Source organism: Myxine glutinosa, unplaced genomic scaffold (assembly GCF_964187855.1).
Source record: "Myxine glutinosa unplaced genomic scaffold, kmMyxGlut1.1 SCAFFOLD_1838, whole genome shotgun sequence".
NCBI classification, from domain to species: Eukaryota; Metazoa; Chordata; class Myxini; order Myxiniformes; family Myxinidae; genus Myxine; species Myxine glutinosa.
The window spans coordinates 75,477-90,100 of NW_027617933.1; the positions used below are offsets into that span (position 1 = coordinate 75,477).

Below are 14,624 nucleotides of genomic sequence, written 5' to 3' on the forward strand. Positions count from 1 at the left end.
TCTTGTCAATTGATCAAACTATAAATCATATATTATGTGTGGAGCATGGTCTTGTCAATTGATCAAACTATAAATCATATATTATGTGTGGAGCATGGTCTTGTCAATTGATCAAACTATAAATCATATATTATTTGTGGAGCATGGTCTTGTCAATTGATCAAACTATAAATCATATATTATGTGTGGAGCATGGTCTTGTCAATTGATCAAACTATAAATCATATATTATGTGTGGAGCATGGTCATGACAATTGATCAAACTATAAATCATATATTATGTGTGGAGCATGGTCTTGTCAATTGATCAAACCATAAATCATATATTATGTGTGGAGCATGGTCATGTCAATTGATCAAACTATAAATCATATATTATGTGTGGAGCATGGTCTTGTCAATTGATCAAACTATAAATCATATATTATGTGTGGGGCATGGTCATGTGAATTGATCAAACTATAAATCATATATTATGTGTGGGGCATGGTCATGACAATTGATCAAACTATAAATCATATATTATGTGTGGGGCATGGTCATGTGAATTGATCAAACTATAAATCATATATTATGTGTAGAGCATGGTCATGTGAATTGATCAAACTATAAATCATATATTATGTGTAGAGCATGGTCATGTGAATTGATCAAACTATAAATCATATATTATGTGTAGAGCATGGTCATGTGAATTGATCAAACTATAAATCATTTATTATGTGTGGGGCATGGTCATGTGAATTGAACAAACTATAAATTATATATTATGTGTAGAGCATGGTCATGTGAATTGATTAAACTATAAATCATATATTATGTGGAGAGCATGGTCATGTCAATTGATTAAACTATAAATCATTTATTATGTGTGGGGCATGGTCATGTGAATTGATCAAACTATAAATCATATATTATGTGTAGAGCATGGTCAATGGTCATGTCAATTGATTAAACTATAAATCATATATTATGTGTAGAGCATGGTCATGTCAATTGATTAAACTATAAATCATTTATTATGTGTGGGGCATGATCATGTGAATTGATCAAACTATAAATCCTATATCATTTGTGGAGCATGGTCTTGTCAATTGATCAAACTATAAATCATATATTATGTGTGGAGCATGGTCATGACAATTGATCAAACTATAAATCATATATTATGTGTGGGGCATGGTCATGTGAATTGATCAAACTATAAATCATATATTATGTGTGGAGCATGGAGCATGGTCATGTGAATTTATCAAACTATAAATCATATATTATGTGTGGGGCATGGTCATGTGAATTGATCAAACTATAAATCATATATTATGTGTGGAGCAATTGGAGCATGGTCATGTGAATTGATCAAACTATAAATCATATATTATGTGTGGGGAATGGTCATCGCAATTAATTAAACTGTAAATCATATATTATGTGTGGAACATGGTCATCGCAATTGACCAAATCATAGTGTTGCGGTTGTGGGAATAAAGGATAACCCCCCTCCTAGGTAGTTGCACCATAACATGTAGCCTCGCTTAGTTTAGTTATTTCCTATTAAATGTAAGCATTGTCCTTTCCTGTGTTAATATGCGTTGAGCAGGCCAGTCAGTGTCGGCCTCAATTTGGCTAGAATGCCATGTGCTAGGGCCTAGAACAAGTCTAGCAAGCCCGCCAGAGGAGCTGCAGGGGAGTGGCCAGTAAACGGCAAGCAGCCAATAGAAGCTCAAGGGGAGTAGCTAACTACGACGGCCAGGGGAGGAGTTTTGGACATTCGGGTAAGACTCTGGTGAGGAGTGAGCCAGTCTATGGAGTCCCAGCGAGAGTGCTCCAGAGTCCCAGTCAGAGCTTCAGTCACAGTGAACGAGGAGGAGAGTGGGCTTGGTGTGTCGATATTGCTAGGGCTCTCGGTGTCAACGAACTCTCTCTGTGAACGGTCTCGCTCTTGCCCGCTGCCCCCGAATGATCTCTTCCATGCTAGGCTCGTTCTGTCGTAGTGAGGTGTGATCAATAAATAACACGAACTCTCCCTGCCCTGTGCTCTGCTGCCGGTTAATCGCGCTTGCGAGTACGGTCTCTCCCGGGGCCAACTACGCCGACGACCTTCCTGCCTGGGCTCCCTGCACGTGCCGCGGACCTCTTGAGGGGACACGCCAGCAAGCTGACCGGAGCGAACGGCACCAGGGACGTGCCTGGAGCGCGTACTTTTCCTTCCTTCTTTTCCCCGCATGAGTGAGTGGACCCTTCTCTGGGGAAGTTAAGATAAGACAGATTAAGTATCTGCTCTGTGTCTCTTTCCTTTGGCCATTGCAAATTGTATAATAAACCTGTGTTCTTCCTTCCATTTGGTTGTTCATGTCATTTTCCACCATTGGCTTCGCACTGTACGAATAAGACCGCTCAATCGGGTTCAATAAGAATCAACGGCACGAGTCACATGACACGCAAACCGCTCGGCGTATCCGAATAGCTTGGCTTGTGCGAGTTCCAGCACCCGTCGTCGTGGCAGCGTGTGTACCGAAGGTACGTGGGGATTCGACCCGATACCCTTCCGCATGCTCGCGACGGGGGTGGCGGCGGGACATGCTCTGCAATCTGCCCCACGAGTATAAAGTGGGTCACGGCCTCGTGGACTCGAAGGCCAATGAGGGAAAAGGGTTTAACCCCCCTCTGTACATCGATGGGCTCGAGATCAGCAACAATATATTATGTGTGGAGCATGGTCATGTGAATTGATCAAACTATAAGTCATATTGTTACGGTTTTTAGAACCTTTACATGTAAATTTAGTAGTAAATTCCCTTATAAATGACCCCTGTGCACATGTCCCCTTAATTGGCTGTTAATTAAAGATTGCACCTTAGTTAGTCCATGTACAACACGTAGGACGCTTTAGGATCCCTCTATAGTTATATCATTATTATGTGTTCCAGGTAAGGCTGTGTTTCCAATAGTTGACTCTACGTTACATGAATAATCTAAGATAGGTCCCCTTTCAATATCCCCAATCGTCTCCTTAAAGTGCCAGTAACAGTGGAGCGGCGTTCGCCGCCGTTGCATTGGGCTGTTGTTTTCGGACCAAGACTCCATGATGCACGAGGCCAAGAATGGAGAGAAGGGGGGAGGAGCCGCTAGAGCACGGGCATGGCACCACCTCGTCACCAAAGGTGGAGCCAGAGAGCCCTTAACAACCAACCAGGGCTCAGTGGGCATGGCTTGATAGGGCGTGGCAAGAAACGCCTGGTGAGTTCGAGAGGGTTCCAAGGGCGTGGTAATAAAAACCCTTGGCGCGACGCCCCCACGAGAGACGCGGGAGGAGGTTCTTGAGAGAGGAGCACCGAGCAGCTTTGTGAACACGAGCATCGTTGGGGTGCAAGAGTCGGTGCGCTAGGATCGCCAAGAGAGCGGCAATACCAACCAGCACTGACGACCGGGTTTTCGCCACTGAACCAAGGGTGAGGGCGTTCAAGCGGGACCTCGACGTCGTGCCGCGATCCCCGGACCTCCCTGCCGCCAACTCTGTGGACCGTTTGCCTTTCTCAATCCTCCCAGTCATTCCTGCCTGGAATTCCCTATTCGTGTGAGTCTGTCTGTATTGTCCTGTGGGTATAAGTAAGCCTGTTTAAGAATTGCTCTGTGTCCTGCTCCTTCCATTTCTTGTATAAATGCCCTTCTTTCATTTCCTCTTGTAGATAGAAATAAACCTGTGTGCTTCCTTTACCCTTGTTGGTTCTTTGGCTTCCTCTCATCCGATCGCTTTAGTCTTTTCTTTCAATTGAGTACCTGTGGCACGATTTTGGCCGAACCGCTTTATAATCGGGTTTAGTCCTTTGATAACGGCTTGGATTCCGGATTGCTAAACCGCTCGGCAAACTCCATCTCGTCTGTGATTCGAGCGGTACTTGTCTCCCTGTTCTGCGGCGGGATTAATAAAGGTATTCGGGATAAATCCTGGACCAATAACCCTGCTCAATCCCACCGCACAGAAGAGCATTACAGGTACCAGGACCGGTCGGACGGCCAGCTTAACAGGACAAGGGGATTAACCCCCCCTTGCTAACGGGAGTGCCATCCCCCGGATCCGCAACAATATATTATGTGTGGGGCATGGTCATGTGAACCGATCAAACTATTAATCATATATTATGTGTGGGGAATGGTCATGTGAATTGATCAAACTATAAATCATATATTATTTGTGGAGCATGGTCATCTCAATTGAACAAACTATAAATCATATATTATGTGTGGAGCATGGACATGTCAATTGATCAAACTATAAATCTTGTATTATGTGTGGAGCATGGTCATGGCAATTTATCAAACTATATATCATATTGTGGCGGTTACCTAATTGTGACATAACGAACTCCTACAATATATTACTAACAATATTACCCGCCCTATGGGTGGGGCTTCAATTGGGAGGTCCAAATGAAAAGGCAAAATATCAGAAATTGAAGGCTTTTTTTTGTTTTAAACGATTCATATAAACATCCGTTGAATCATATCACATGCAAATCATCAAAATCTAAACAGTACATGGCGCCCATTTTGAAAAAAGATTGAATTCTGCAAAATGGAAGTGACCGCTACACGTCTTTCTCAGTCGCACGTTTATGTGTGAAGAGTGTGCACCGAATCTGTAACATGGAAGCGACCGCTACACGTCTTTCTCAGTCGCACGTTTATGTGTGAAGAGTGCGCGCCGAATCTGTAACACGGAAGCGGCCGCTGCACCTGTTTCTCAGTCGCTTTGCACGCGCTGCCGTCTTACATCGGAGCCGCACGTTTATGTAGGAAGAGTTCGTCAGGAGTCGATCTACTCTCTCCTGGTACATATAATAAACAGTATTCGTAGAATTTCAACAAAAGCCACATCACTGTTCATATCGGTAAATATTATTCCATCGTGTTTAGAAAAACTGGAAAATTTGGAAAAATTGGAAAAACAATATAGCCTATTTTACTCCCAGGTGCCCCAGGAATACCCACCCAAAATATCGTTGTGATCGGTTGAGCCCTTTTTGCGGTACCTTCGAACGGACGGACGGACGGACATTTGGTGAGTTATAGTAAGATGTGTGGAGCATGGTCCTGTCAATTGATCAAACTATAAATCATATATTATGTGTGGAGCATGATCATGTCAATTTATCAAACTATAAATATAGAATTCACCCCAGATCCACCTTTTTGAATTACCGACTTATTTCCTGGAAATCCTAGCAGTGTCCATGTGTTTTGTACCTCTCCCACCCCTCCTCCTCTACCCCTGCCCCCTCCCACAGATTTCCCGATGTCCCTGTTCTCTACTGATGCTGTGCTTGTGTGCTTCCCTCTCTCTCCCCATCTTGTCACCTGCTCCCTTTATTAATACTAGGGCATGCCCGTACTATATATATGCCCGTACTATATATATATCTAAAATTATATCCCCCCCCTCTATTTACATGAAATGGTTTGGTCCATTCGCAACGCCAAAGCGAACGGCGAACGGCTTGCGAGTACAGTGACAATCCCCCCCCCCCTCTATTTACATGAAATGGTTTGGTCCATTCGCAACGACCACAGAACCCCCCCCTCTATTTACATGAAATGGTTTGGTCCATTCGCAACGCCAAAGCGAACGGCGAACGGCTAAATCGCCATAGCTCGGTAAGTACTTGTCCGATTAATTTCAAACCTTGAAAAGGCACATCCTCGGGTCCCCAGCAATATACCTGGCAAGTTTCAAGTATATCGGACCGGTAGTTGTCGAGAAACAGCGGTCGTATACAGACATACACACATACATACACACAGAGATTAATGGAATTATAGATAGATTATATGTTTTATGTGTCCGTTTGGTTTTTGTCATTAATGTTAGCTCTTACACAAGCCTCGATCTTTTATAAAAAAATTAAATATTCATATATTATGTGTTGAGCATGGTCATGCAAATTGATCGAGACATACTTTAAGGAATGGGTCAGAAGTCATTGTCCTCATCGTCATCTGGCTCATCTTCAGCAGAACTGTCATCACTATCGACAGATGTTCACCGATTTTCACAGGGACTGAGTATGCACATGTCTGTGCACTTGCGGCCACTGGCCATGCTTACACACTTATGGAATCTTGCAGCTTTTGGGACACGTAGAAATAGCTCCCACACAACTTTAGGTGCCGGTTGTCCATCCATAGAGTCTACTACCAACTGTACATGTCCATCTTGCGTCTTCCAGCATCTGCTTCTCCTGATGGGACAAGGTACCTCTTGGTTCTTCTACAGACTCCTCTTCCAGACGGCAGCTTGATAGTTGGCCCAAAGTGAATGCTTGCGTGACCAATCTTTGCAAGGTGGCAGTTGGTGATTCTAGATCCCGCCTTTTTGGTACAGAATAGGTGATATCTCAGGTTATTTACTTTTGTTGCACCAGATTTGGCTCCATACCGGAGGCACGGATTTCTTCAACATATCTAGGAGCTCATCACTAAGATCCTATTCCTTGCCTAATTAGGCGAAGGTGTTTTGTATCTCATTGTTGGTGCTGATGATTTGGAGTGCACCGAGTTTCCCTTTGTCTGCAAATGTGCTGACTGTGTCATATCCTGTATCGGCATGCATGCCAATGAGAATGCCAATAACGATACATTTTGGGTGAAAAAGCTGGATACTGGCAACCTTAGGAGTAGGGTTGTGTATGGGGTGTTAATACAAAGAAGGCAAAGAGCCACACACTGCTATCACACATTTTCCATCTCTAGGGACACTCGCCTTGCTAGAAATAACAATTAGCCAGGCCCCCTCAGACTGATAACGACCAACACCATTGGCTCATACCCTACCATATCAAAGGGATGATTGCCAAGTTCATCCTGATGCTGGTATCGAGGGGGTGAGAAAACCACGCAAACGAATATGTCCTTGGGTAGTGGTACACGGATAGATAATTTCAGCTTGACCCATAAACCCTCACGGTGAGCAGGTATACGATCATTGAAGACTTCGCTCGCGTGCATGTCATCGTGTACGTATAGTCCAACCCCCCAACCCCCTCCCCCCAACGACGTGATTTTCACGATTGTGATAGAATTGGTGGTATCCAGATAGCTCACAAGCTGTAGCAGGTTTGTCGAAAGAGAACCACCTTTACGTAACAACTTTAAGGTGAACATCTCAAAATTGTCATTGTATCAATGTATCATTATTTCGAGATCATCGATCTTATTGAGCGATCGCGCATTGAAGAGAATAGCAGATAGGAAATATGATTGATGGTTCTGTTGCCGCGTGTGGATGAGTGCCCTCTTTCTGTGGAGGGTGTAACTATTTATTCCCACTCTTGGAGGCGGTTGAACTACCTGGATCTTCCGCTCCAGCGTCGAGAAGTGCGGACCAACATCTGGGCTTCCATTCCAAACACGAACAACAAACGCATCAGCACGGGCACGGCCCTGTCTGAATAAAAATACAGATCAATACAAATATTTACTCTATCTCTTTTCTATTTTTTATTATTAACCATTCTTTTACAGATGACGTGTTTTGATTTGTTTTAAAAATGTATTATTTTAACAATACTCTCTCCACGAATATCTTAAACTGATGTTTTTCCTTTTTATTCCAAGGCTCGAGACCATGTCAGACTTTAAATCCGTGGAGAGGACACCGCTCCCAGTTCTGGACTTCTCGAAGGAGGAGAAGAATTTGGACGGGCTCATCACGCTCAATAAGAACTTCCTGGAGAAGATAGAGAGTGAGTGACACAAACTGGACATTTCATCAAAAAAATAATAAGGGAACACAAAAATGGAAGAGAAACAGGAAGAGAAAATTATAGAAAAGGAACAAATGGGAATGTTTTTTTGTACCAAATCATGACTCAGAAAGATGGAGGTTACAGAGGGCAAAAAGGTGTACACAACAGGTAGATGCAACAAGCAAGGTTACCAATGAACAGGAGAAAACTAAAAATGGGAGTGGAGGAAATATCCTCACCTGAAGCCATGAGGCTTGGGAGAGGTAGGGTTCACAAGGGCAGTTCACAAGTTAGTGACGGAGATGACACCATTTGGTGGTGTAACAGGTACTTGAAGTCCCTGGAAAGAAAATTTGGATTGAATCATCTCCAAAAAGCAGTTCCACAAATCGGATAAAAGACTGGATATTTGCAGTAAGTAGAGATTTGGGGAGTTTGATTAGAAGGAGTTACTGTAAGAATGGATTCATCCTCGATATATTAGAGATGGTCGGAGATCGAAGAGAGCAGAGGGATCAAGACTGGAGTAAATGGGAAATAACAGAGGGTCCAGCAACCTCTGCAATGCGAGAGCAGCAGGTCTTGTTCTTTGGTCTTGTCATGCGAGATGATAATAATATTGATAGTTTTAGATTCCACCTGTTCCAGGAGAGACAGGTGTGAAGTGAAGGTGCAAGCCCGTGTGGTAGAGCATTACTCCATTGTGCTACGGACAAAGCCCTGTTGGTTGTGAGTAGTTTTAATTACCCTGCACACGTGAAGTGAAAAGTAGAGTTAGGGAATTTCTTAATGTCTTTTTCGTCTGTCTGATCAGTTTATCATCATCAGTTTATGATCGAGGAACTACTTATTTCAATTGAATGTGATATTTTGAACACAAATCTGAAGACCAGTCTTTCGTTTTGCATGTACTTTGGTTTTGATTTTGTCCCGATCACACATATGCAAAGCGGAGCGAGATAATATTTTTATCCTGTCTACCTGCCTGGCAGTGAAACAAAAGTGAAAATCATTCCAAACAAAAAGCCTGCTGTTTTTAAGGACGTCATAAATCACACAAACAATAGGCAAGAAGAACTACTGTAATGTGTTTGGTAGGGTGATGTAATAGACACTGGGTATAACGGCGGTAAAACGCTGAATCAATTTATTTATGCACCTTTAAACCTTTATTCAAATTGAATTAATTATATAATTGAACACTACAACACAAATCACCTTCATAATACCTCCAAGAACCATGATATATGTCGACATCTACAAAGAGATTTATTTTGGTCGCGACCCCGCGCACATGCGTGACGACACAACATGTCTGCACTTGGTTTGTTCAGTTACCAAGCAGCGAGCTAACGCTTGTCGAGCCAGCTGTTCCTTATCAATGGTTTTGAATGGAGTGCTTGCTTGAGTGCTGAAACCACTTTGTGAGTGCTCTTCAAGAATCTAGGTGACTGAACACACCCTTGGTGTTTGTGGAGCTGGATGGTGATTATTGGCGGTATTCGTGGCGCTGGATGGTGGTTATTGGCGGTTAAGCATTGGGCATGGAGAGCCCGGCTGCACTTCGTGGCTGCCTGGTGAACGTGATGACCAAGCCGTTTCATTGGAGGTGTCAACTGGGGCCGGGCCGCGTGGTCGCCCTCTTCCTGTTTGGTGTCACGCTGTACGCAAACTTAGCTGCACCAGCACACATGGACTCTATTTATTCATGCAGGAGACCGACTACATGGAGAACGACCTCCATCCTTGGATCATTGCTAATGGTGGGTGGTTTCCTCCATCTCTTGCTGGAGAGCTTTTCTCACTGCTGGTGGTGCTTTACTGCGGTTGGGGCAAGGCCAAGGAGGCAGTGCCTCAAAGTAAATACTTGAACACTGCGTGGAGTATCATGTTCTATGAAGTCTCAGGTTTTCAAGTAATGAATTTGAGTGATGGAGGATACACCATCTGTAGCTTGATTTGGAGGCCATTTTGATTTGCTTTTGCTGTTTGTCCCACCTAAAATCTCGTTTTAATGTTATCCTTTCCTATAGGTTGGAATTCCAGCAGGGATTCAGGAAATCAAAGTATTGTGATTGGAAAAATCGGTGATGACGTGAATGAGGAACTAAAATATGTTCCACTCCGGAAATATAAATTTCCAGGAAAAAAAACTTTCTTACATTCCACGTATTCCCTCTGCCTCTGAAGGTGGATGGAGGTTATGTTTTCACCCTTGTCTATGTCTTTGTCTTGTTTGTTTGTTTGTCTGTGAGCAGGATATCTCAAAAAGTTGTGGATGGATTCGGGCGGAATCTTGTGGATAGGTTGGGTGTGTGACGAGGACGAATTCATCCGATTTGGGGAACATCCGAATCCAGATCCGGAACAGAATTTTAAACTGATTTCACATCATTGAGAGTTGGGGCCAAAAACGATGTCCTGTAAACCACGATATTTCAAAAAGTTGTGAATGAGTTATGACAAAACTTGGTGAATGAGTTGGTTGGGTGACAATACCAAGCTGATTCGACTTTGGTTCAGGTTTGGATCCAGATCCGGTCTTTCAGGGGATACAAAACATAAACTGTTCAGCCTGGTGGAGGTATGCGCTCTACCAGGTGCCGTTCTAGTTAATTTCGTTATGATAAAGAAACATTATGGACCAGAAATACAAGACTAACAGAATTTAAATCATTTTTCATCAATTGTAAAATTCATAACATGAAATCCACAAAGTTGTGATCCGGGATGGAGGGGGACCGGCCCGTGGGGGAGAGAAATCTTATTTTGTACCGAGAACAAACATTTTACAGGTGAATGAGGTCATTAGTTGAGATTGTGAAGAATCAGGACATGAACTTGGTGTTTGTGCAAAACTTAACATCCAAGTCGATGTTACTGATCATTCATTCATTGTTTTATTCTTCTCATGAACTGTAATTGTAAAAGTTTGGAAAAGTGAAGAATGTTTGTGTAAAAGTTGTTAAAATGAATTCTGTAGAGTGAAGTGTTCACGGAACATCACAAACGAAGCAGAAACTTTTGGTTAATATTTCCAGGTGTTGTACATGAAACACACACACTGATTACACAGTGATGCGTCACCTGGAACATGTCAGGTGAATGAGTTGTTCTCACTTCCATCTTCAAATAATTTATTCATTGTTATGATAAAAACAACTGATCAATGAACATTATGAAAGGCTGGACAAAATAATTCAGTCATTTCCATTTTGATCGATCAACCATTGGGTGAATCCAGGGAAACTTAAAAAATAAATAGGACCGCGGGTCCTGAAGCTCACCTGGATCAGGAGCAACAGTCGCTCAACCCCCCACGGACCCTCTCAGACTATGATATGTTTAATGCTGTGAACAAACTTTGGTACATCATGGGTGATGAAGGTTGTGATCAAGTTTTTCAAAATTGTGTGTGTAGTTTCGGAGAAGAGAGCAAATACCTATTTTGGGGTCAAACCCCCGTAGTTCCCCTTATTGAGCACAGATTTTGATGTGATGAATTCACCTTCATGAAGCATCAAATATGAATCTCATGTCCAACTTTCATCAACATCATGTATTTGGTTCAAGCGATAATGACTACTCATTATCTCCTGCCTACTACTCTCAAATTATCCACTTTGGCTCCGGAAACCCAAAAGCACTCTTCTCGACAATAAACAAACTCCTCCGCCCCCTGAACACCACCACCCAGTCATTCACAGTAGACAACTGCATCTCCTTCCTCTCTTTCTTCCAACGCAAAATTGACAATATCTACAACAGCTTGACCACCGCTGCACCCGCACCCCCTCCAACCACCTGCCCCCCCTTGTCCTGCCATCCCCTGTCTCGGTTCTCCCCAATCTCCCCTACTGACCTCTCTGAACTCCTCATAGGAATGAAAACTGCCACCTGCACTCTTGACCCCATCCCCTCCAGCTTTGTCAAAGCCTCCCTCCCTGCTCTCTCTCCACTTATCATTGCAACAATAAACTCCTCCCTGTCTACAGGCATCGTCCCACCTTCCCTCAAAATTGCTGCTGTTACCCCCATTCTAAAAAAACCTGGTCTAAACCCTGACACCCTAAACAACTTCAGACCCATCTCCAACCTACCATTTCTGTCAAAAGTTTTGGAACGCGCTGTAGCCGCTCAACTCAAACATCATCTCTCTGCCAATAACCTGTATGAAACATTCCAATCCGGATTCCGCTCCAACCACAGTACTGAAACTGCTCTCCTCAAAATCACCAACGACCTTCTCCTCTCCTCTGACGCTGGCAACCTCAACATTCTCGTCCTCCTCGACCTCAGCGCTGCCTTTGACACCATCGATCACACCATCCTCCTCACCCGACTTGAATCCACCTTTAACGTTACCGGCACTGCCCTCTCTTGGATTAAATCATACCTCTCTGACAGATGCCAGTTCATCTCCATCAATAACTGCAAATCCCCCACTGCTCCCCTCCCCCAAGGTGTCCCCCAAGGTTCAGTTCTTGGCCCCCTCCTCTTCATCCTTTACCTGTCCCCCCTCGGTCACTTAATCCGCCGTCATGGTCTCCAATTCCACTGCTTCGCCGATGACATCCAGCTTTTCATCTCCACCAAGTCCGTCTCCACCGACACCCACTCTATCCTGACAAACTGCATCACTGAAATAAAATCCTGGCTTCAAATCAACTTCCTCAAGCTTAACTGTGATAAATCTGAAATAATCATCATTGGCCCAAAAACGCTCACAAAATCCACCCATAACTTTGCCCTCAACATCGACGGTATCCCAGTATCCACCTCCCCTCACATCCGGAATCTTGGCGTCATCTTTGACCAAACCCTTTCCTTCGACAAATACACTAAACAGATCACAAAGTCAGCCTTCTTTCACCTGAAAAACATTGCCCCTCTCCGCTCATCCCTCTCCTCCACGGCTGCAGAAACCCTCATCCACGCCTTCATCACCTCCCGTCTGGACTACTGCAATAGCCTCCTCTATGGTTCACCCTCAATAATCACCAATAAACTCCAATACATTCAGAACTCCGCTGCCCGTCTACTCACCCATTCCCGGACCCATGACCACATCACCCCCGTCCTTTACAAGCTTCACTGGCTCCCCATCCCCCAGAGAATCCAGTACAAAATCCTCCTCTTGACATACAAAGCCCTCCATAACCTGGCCCCATCCTACCTGGCTGACCTCCTCTCCAGACACACTCCCACCCGCAACCTCCGCTCTGCTGGTACCAACCTCCTGACCCCCTCCATCCGGACCAAATTCAGATCCTGGGGGGACAGGGCCTTCTCCATCGCTGCTCCCACCCTCTGGAATTCACTACCTCACACCATCAGAGACTCCTCCTTACTCACCACATTCAAAACATCACTAAAGACCCACATGTTCAACACTGCATTCAACATTCAACCCACAGCATTTAACCCCTGACTATCACTTCTCCTTCTCCCTCCTTTTGCTTTAAATATTTCCCTATTGATTCTTGTCTTTTTGCAATTGTTGTTTTCATGTATTGTTATGCATTATGTTTGCCACTCTGTCAAAGCGCCTTTGGGCTTCTGGAAAAGCGCTATACAAAATAAATGAATTATTATATTATTATTATGAATGACTGAAGTGTTTTCATACTCAATCCCTCCCTCCCTACCTCCCTCCCTCACTCCCTCACTCACTCCCTCACTCCCTCACTCACTCACTTACCTATGGACAATCCTCGATCGCATAAGCTCACCGCACCAAAGTCCAGGTGAGCTAAAAATACTGAGTTGGTAAAGGGAATTTTTCAATCTATAATTTTTTCACAGGTGCACTGACCTATCACGGAGCGATCAACAGATTAATTTTACCAAGAACGATCTCACATCAACATAAATCATTCACATGTTCCTAAAATCATTCACATGCATATTGAATAATTCGCATGTTGCTTCAATCATTGACATGTACCTGGAATAATTCACATGTTCCTTGAATCATTCACATGTACCTTGAATCAATTAAATGCACATTGAATCATTCACATGTACCTTGAATAATTCGCATGTTTCTCGAATCATTCACATGTTTCTTGAATCATTCACTTGTTCCTGGAATCATGTGATGTTTAATTCCAGTGAAGAAGGAAAGATTCATTCTATCTTGTGGAGAAAACGAATTGGCGATCACTCCATTTTACTACATGAGAGGGAAGTGTAAGGACAATGTTGGGAAATTTCCTTCATGAATCGATGAAAATTATAATTTATTTAATACAAAATGGAGGTTCCATGTCTCTTCCCCCATGTTTGTTGTGTTTAGATTTTTCGTTAAAAGATAAAATAAATCTTCATTAACAAAAAAACAATAGAATTTCACATCTTGTAATTTTTGTTAATCTTTAATCATTTCCACAGAAGGACCGGTGGAGCATCCGGAGAAGGTGGAGCTGGATCAGAACAACTTGAGAAGACTTTGTAAGTGAAGGGAAATGAGGAGGGGGTTCTTCTTCTTCCTTCCATTTACAGATCATTTAAAATTCCATATTTTCTCCTTTTCATTCTTTCCTTTTTCTTCTGTTTTATTTCCCTGTTCATATTTTCCTTCACTTTATTCCACTTAGTTATTTTCCAACTCGATTTTCCCTCTTGTCAAGTGTCACAAAACCCAAGGTTTGTTTTATTGAACGATGTCCAACCAGGAAGAGGGGATAGTCCAAACTTGTGTTTGCTGATTAAAGGCCTTTCTTAATCCACACCCTCTCCTCCCTCCTCTCTCCTCTCTCATCCCCCACCCCCCATCCCCTTCCCTCTCTCTCTTCCTCACTTCCCCATCCCCTCTCTCTCTCTTCCCCCACTACCCCATCCCCCTCTCTCTCTCTCCCCTACCCATCCCCTCTCTCT

At 43.4% G+C, this 14,624-nt stretch overlaps 1 long non-coding RNA gene across 3 annotated transcripts; it reads left to right on the forward strand.

Moving 5' to 3' along the window:
- Positions 1 to 1,621: 1,621 nt before the first annotated feature.
- LOC144889224 (uncharacterized) lies at positions 1,622 to 14,235 on the forward strand. Of its 3 annotated transcripts, none has more exons than XR_013621659.1 (4): positions 1,622 to 2,229; positions 7,615 to 7,742; positions 9,193 to 9,508; positions 14,139 to 14,235. It is a non-coding gene; the product is annotated as an uncharacterized LOC144889224 (long non-coding RNA). The 3 variants fall into 3 exon arrangements; XR_013621658.1 differs by lacking the exon at positions 1,622 to 2,229 and adding an exon at positions 4,389 to 5,062; XR_013621657.1 differs by lacking the exon at positions 1,622 to 2,229 and having other exon boundaries at positions 6,208 to 7,742; positions 14,139 to 14,232.
- Positions 14,236 to 14,624: the final 389 nt, after the last annotated feature.